Below are 6244 nucleotides of genomic sequence, written 5' to 3' on the forward strand. Positions count from 1 at the left end.
TTGCCTCAATTTCCCCATCAGCACCAACACCCCCTTTACCCTCGTGTGGAGCCTAAGAGAACAGAACAGGTCATGAAGCCAGCAAAGAAAAGTTCTGTCGCGTTTGTGAACCTTTTTTTTTTTTTAAATCAACAACAAACACTAAAACTTTTTTTTTAAAAGGACGTTAAAAAAATTTAAAAAGTATATGAGCTTCATGGGACTAACTCATCGCCTTCCCTTGCATACTTCAGATTGTAGCCATACTTAAAAAAAAAAGGCAAAGAGGATAATGACATTTTTTATCAGTATTGTGAATAAACTTGAACACAAATACAGAAGTTCTATGTCCTGTCTTCAGTTGTAGAAGTTGTCTCTGCAAGGTACAACCACCCACCTGAACTTCCTCTGATGACACAATCCACAATTCTATAAGGGAATCAGTGTTCACGTCTCTGTATATATTTATTTATGTGTAATTTAATGGGATTTGTAAATATGGTGAGTCTGTTTTAAACCTTTTTTTATTTATCTGGTGATCGCGTTACCTCCTGTTTAGCGGGCTTTGGATCGTCCCTCTTAGTTCTTCCTGTGCTTTTTACTTAGAAATCCAAGGTTTTGGGTAATACTCCCGCCCCCTTTTCTGGAATTCATGGATTTAGCCTCGTGCTAGCATGTTAAACGATGATAATGAAACAGCCGAACAAACCATTTTTAAGATAAAATAAACAATTTATATATAATTAGTATTACATTTAGCTTTTCATTGAACTAACAGGAAAATAATCAGTGATATTGGGACACTGGGGGAAAAAATCTTAAACTGGAGTGATTTAATAATCCTTCTATGGTATCATGGGGAGAAAAATAAAGTTTATTTGAGTTCACTGTCCTCCCTTAAAAGTGTCCTCTGAGCAATAAATGAATATTGTCTTTAAACCAAGGGTTAGGGATCTCTCTGCGCGCTCGCGCTCTCTCTCTCTCTCCCTCTCTCTCTCTCTCTCTCTCTCTCTCTCTCTCTCTCTCTCTCTGTTCAACTTTTAAGTATTTGGGACCACCTGGTATTCTGTGTCTTCACTGGCCACATTGGAAACAGTTCTAGATACACTGTGTTGAGTTGCTCTGGCAGTAGCCTCTCTGCCTGTCAATGTATCATAGTCCTTTGTTGCCCAGATAAATAAATATTTGATACGCTTTATGTCGATTTTTTTTTTATTCAGTGGCTGTCTTTACCCAGGCGTATTTTTGTTCTTGGCAGTATTTTTTATTCAGTATGGTTACAGTAATTGAGTTTAACTCTCCCTTGGCAATTGCTCTTTGCAATAAGCAGCTGAACCCACTGTTTCCCTCAAGTATAATAAAAACTTACTTTCAACTTGGAGTTCAGAGCAGGGTATCATTTAGATATTCCACTGAGTCTGTATTCAGACAAACGACCCAATAAAGCCCGATGTATTCTTTTGGATAAAAGATTGTTTGTACTGCTAAAGGAATGACATACTATTGCTTCCTGACTGGGAGTATTAACTTTATTATTAAAAATAAAGTTTTTATTTTATTTATGTTGATCCTTTAGGTTTTCATTTGCATTCTGGAAGCCAAAATACTAAACCCTCAGAACTGAACATTAGCGATGACAGATCTGGTGGGTGAAGAGAACTGAGAAGGGAAGAAGCCCTCCTCCCTGACTGACTCCAGAATCTGTCTCTGAAGACAACCGAAATTCAAATGATTAGTTCATTAGTACAAGGAAGATGGCCCTTTCAGTCTTGTCTGCTTGGGCTTTTATGGCTTAAGCTGACTCCCATTTTTCTGGGAGGAGAAAAGGGAAGGTGGCGGAAATATACAGGGAACACAGAAAGAGAGGCCAGATGCCCCATTTGCTTTAATATTTCATCTAGAGATGAATTCACTACTGGAGCCAGTACAGGGGAGTGGCAAAGTAGGTGGATCTCTAGAATCATTGACACCCCTGCCCCCACCCCAAATGCAGGCACTCCCAAACCCCTTTCTATCTTTACTGGCTCCTCCTAGGACCTTTTAGAAACACAAAAGTCTCCGAAATGGGATAGAGAGGGTGGGGGAGGGCTGCCCCTGCAAACCTTCCCTGTCTGTCTTCTACAATAACAGGACAGCTCAGGGGGAAAGAAAGGACCTTCCTGCACAGGAAGGTGGCGAATTCAGAGTGTTTTGTAAATGGAATTTGTAATTCTTTGCCTTGGAAGTAAGGTGGCTTTTTATTTTGATTTAACTTCTGGCTCTGTTGTTATTATTTCAACAAAGAGATGGAGGTTGGCTAGCTGAAAGGCTTCAAGAGAAGCATGCTGAGAAGGACTGCACTCATGGTCCTGGGCTTTAGCATGCCGAAGACTGAGAAGGCAGAGCATCCATGTGTCCCCTTTGCAGCCTTTCCCCTTCTGATCTCCTTATGGAAGGCAGTGTAAAATCAATCTCCACACACCAACAAGAGTTGGTGAAGTCTAAATTCTATTTTCCAAAGCCAGAGAATTCATAACAATGGTGGGTTAAGAAAAAGAATTCAGATGGAAAGTGTATTCTCAGAACGCAATGCAGCAATTGTTTTTTAAAACGGTTATTTATTATTTCCTAGAGAGACTGGTTAACTGTAACGTAGATGTAATAAAATAATGAGGCGAATGAACCCTAACTGTACATACTGTTGACAGAAATGAAATGCACACATCGGCGTAGCAGGTGAAGTGAAGCATTGTCTATCAGGACTGTTTTTCTTGGCTGCATCTCAGATTGTGGAGGGCGGGAGGGGGGGAGAACTTAACCTCAGGCACAATAGCATTCATAAACAGCCATACATTGCCGATCTTTCTCCAATGACACATAAATACTCATTTTAAAACGAAAACAATCTTATTAAATACCATTCATTCATATCTGGATTTACAGATGCTTGTTACATTGAGAAACCTGAACCCAATATAATCTTTGCATCCCAAGAAAGATGGAGAGGCGATAGTGGCTGGAACAGGACGGGGTAAAAAATAAACAATGGTTTCCAAATGCAGAGAATCAGTGATTTTTATTCTGTGGTTGGGCTCATGATCTTGACACTATTTTTAAACAACAAAATTAAAGAGTTATGTGCATTTTAGGGGAGTGGGATGCAGGAAGTGATTAGATTATCAAAACAATTTTTTTTAAGTTCAGGTAACCAAAGGCTATGTGAATTTTGGCTTTTTCTGTTGTAACTGATTATATTCTCTCAAAGGTGTGGAGGTTGCTTGATGGGTCAGGTGTTTATATCCTAACAACAAAGATTCTCTTTGGATTTAACCAGATCAAAATACATTGTTGAATTATAAAGAAGCTCGCCAGGTTATGCTAATTACCACACCCAATTCTTATGGAAACACAATGTTCTTTCTAGGAGGCTAGTCAAAGTCACCCCCTCTTAAACTTCAACACCCTTTAAAAATCACAATCCAACCCACTCCTCACCAAAATCGAATATTAATACGATTTGTGTTCTTGATGGAACTACCATCAGAACCGCAATGCCCCGCAGCTGAAATAATATTTAAAATAGAAGGGATTTGACATTTGAGAAGTCAGTGGCTTGAAATACCCAGTTGTACTTAGCTAATTCAGTCCTTAACCTCTGGTTTCAAATAAATCAATTACAGTCGATTCCACATCAGTTCAGAAGTGCACAGGGTTTTAGTTAATTGAATACATTTTATTCACTTGCTAGGAATATTCATTTATCAAAATTCCAAATTTAATGCACATTTCTTTACAATTCAGGTTATGTTAGGCTCCACAATCAAATCCAGTTTACCTGGATTTTCCCAAATCTCTCTTAAAATTCAAATTGTATCTACTCTGAGAAATAATACCTCACAGTTCTTTCAACCAGAAGTGTGTTCACAATAATTCTGTGTCAGGCAGGAGAGTTCCCTTATAAAGGAAAAAAAAAAAGTCATGTGGTCATTAGCCTTGTTCTAAGTTTAAATAGGTTAAAAATAAAGCTGGATTAATTCATTTTTAAAGTGTGGACTTGAAATTAAAAAAATAATAACCTGCATGGCTTCTATTAGAGAGTGAATTTGCTGGGCAGGTACACAGTATTTTGTGGTCTTAAAGCCACAGGCTAATTTCTTAACTCTAGCTCATCCTTGGCCTCCCACCCTAGGGCTTTTGGAGAAGTGCAGGGATACACAGGAACAGTTAAGCAAAGCTGTACAGTTGCATGTGCCCAAACGAAGTTGTGCTTTAAGCAGATATTGATATATGCAGTGTTTTATATTTATTGTTTGCAGCATCCTGCTGGCAGCCACTTACTCTTTGGAAAGGAAAGGGGTTAATTAGCGTCATTATCAATCACTAATGCTTGCCTAACGTGTCCAAAGAATAATCAAGTTAGAAGAGGGCATGAAGCCAACAGCTGCTTCAGCCCAGTTACAGATCTTCTAAGCCACTCAGTGATGGGGTGGAGGGGGCGCTGAGTGGGGAAGAATCATCGTGGCCTGGGTAAAGGGGTTCTAAAAACCAACTCGCTAGAGATCCGAGGGGCAGAGCTAACAATACAAATAATCAGCATTTGCATTCCCTGAGTTACAGGTGCGGAGACTGCAGCGACTGAGACCGTTGAAATGTCTATTTTATTTGATTATCCAAAGTGGAGACTTGAAGAAAGAGATCCATGTTTCTCTATTGTTAACTGCTGGCGGGAAGGAGAGAAAGGAAGGACAGAGAGAGAAAAGATAACCCAGGAACACAAAAGTCAGCTCCAAGTATCCGTCAAACACTCCATTCTAGGAGAATGAAATCACTGAGCAAGTGACAACGTCTGTCACACCTGAAGCATTCTGTCTTCAGATGTGTTGGAATATCTGTTCTGGTAACTTTCAACAAACCATTTTGTTTCTTTCTATCCTAAACTTGGCTCAATAGCCAAGCTGTACAAAAGATGTCATCTCAGCTTCCTGTTATTCTTAATGACACTGTCTTCCCTTTGACCCACCTGGGACTAGAAAGCTTTCCTTCTCTCCAGTATTCCTTCTAGGAGAAGTTTATGTTTAATAACACCTAGGACCAAGTGAACCATGAGTCAGAACTAAAGGTGTTATTAATGATCCGAATTGCGTTAATTGCCTCTGATGGTAGGGACGGACAAGTTAGAGACGAGTGAGCAAGCAGCACAAGCGAATGAAATATTAGGGTGTGGATATAGATCAGACACATTTCCCAACCCAATCATGCTATCTCCAAAGACACAATTGACATTTTCCGTGATGGACTGAGGGGGTTGTCTGCAGAGTGGAGAGAAAGGACAGTGCTGACCTGGATAGCTGTGGGATTCAGGTATGTGAAGAGTTCATAGGCTTAAGACAAAAAGTCTTGCTGTGTATAAAAAGAGGAGGGAAGCAGGCCATAGGATGAGTTGGGGAGGGGGGGGGTGTCTCAGAAACAAAAGTTTGATATTCATATGCCAGGTTGTGTTTTTAGTTTGTTTTACACTGCAGGAAGGGAGCAGAGGCAGCTAAGTTCTCACAGAGCAGGTTTCTTTCTGAACTAAACAGCAATGCTTATGTTGCTGGAGAGAACTGTGGACTAGCAGAAAGTTAAGGAGGTGAAGCGTCCATACCTAGGGCAGGCTCTCTCTCCCTACTCCTTCTGGTAAGTCTGGTGATCCTGAGCTCTGTAGATTGACTTTCCATTTCCTCATTATGTCTCAGGAATGGGGATATTTTCAATCGCAAAGAAGGGGTTGTCTTTCCCACTACCTCTCCTTTTTCTAAAGTGGCCCAAACTATGCTATGATCTCCTCTATGGAAATGAAGTTTTTTTTTTTTTTTTTTTTTTTTTTTTAGCTGATGGGGTACCTCCATGGTAGATTGTTGGGTGTACTTCTGCAGCCCCTCAAAATCAAAACTAGACAGTGACAACCTCTCATCTTTTGAGTATCAATAACAATTTTAAGCACAAATGCTAGAAATGAGAGCAGCCAGCCCCTGACTGGTCTCATCTCTTGGGTTGAAGTTCCAGGTCAATTCAGATTCCAACTTCTACCAGTCAGAAGCCTGGGCCACTGTTTTTGTCTCAGAACCCAGAACTCCCTAGATCATCACTCTTAAAAAATCCAACATGACCTGAGGATAGGGAACACACACACACACACACACACACACACACACACACACACACACACACGGTCAAACTAAATTTAGCTAATACAGCTTAAAATAATTTTTTTTTTCCTGAGGCACCGAGTTAATGCTAGGATCAA

This window comes from Grammomys surdaster, unplaced genomic scaffold, assembly GCF_004785775.1.
Source record: "Grammomys surdaster isolate TR1022 unplaced genomic scaffold, NIH_TR_1.0 137, whole genome shotgun sequence".
Lineage (NCBI taxonomy): Eukaryota > Metazoa > Chordata > Mammalia > Rodentia > Muridae > Grammomys > Grammomys surdaster.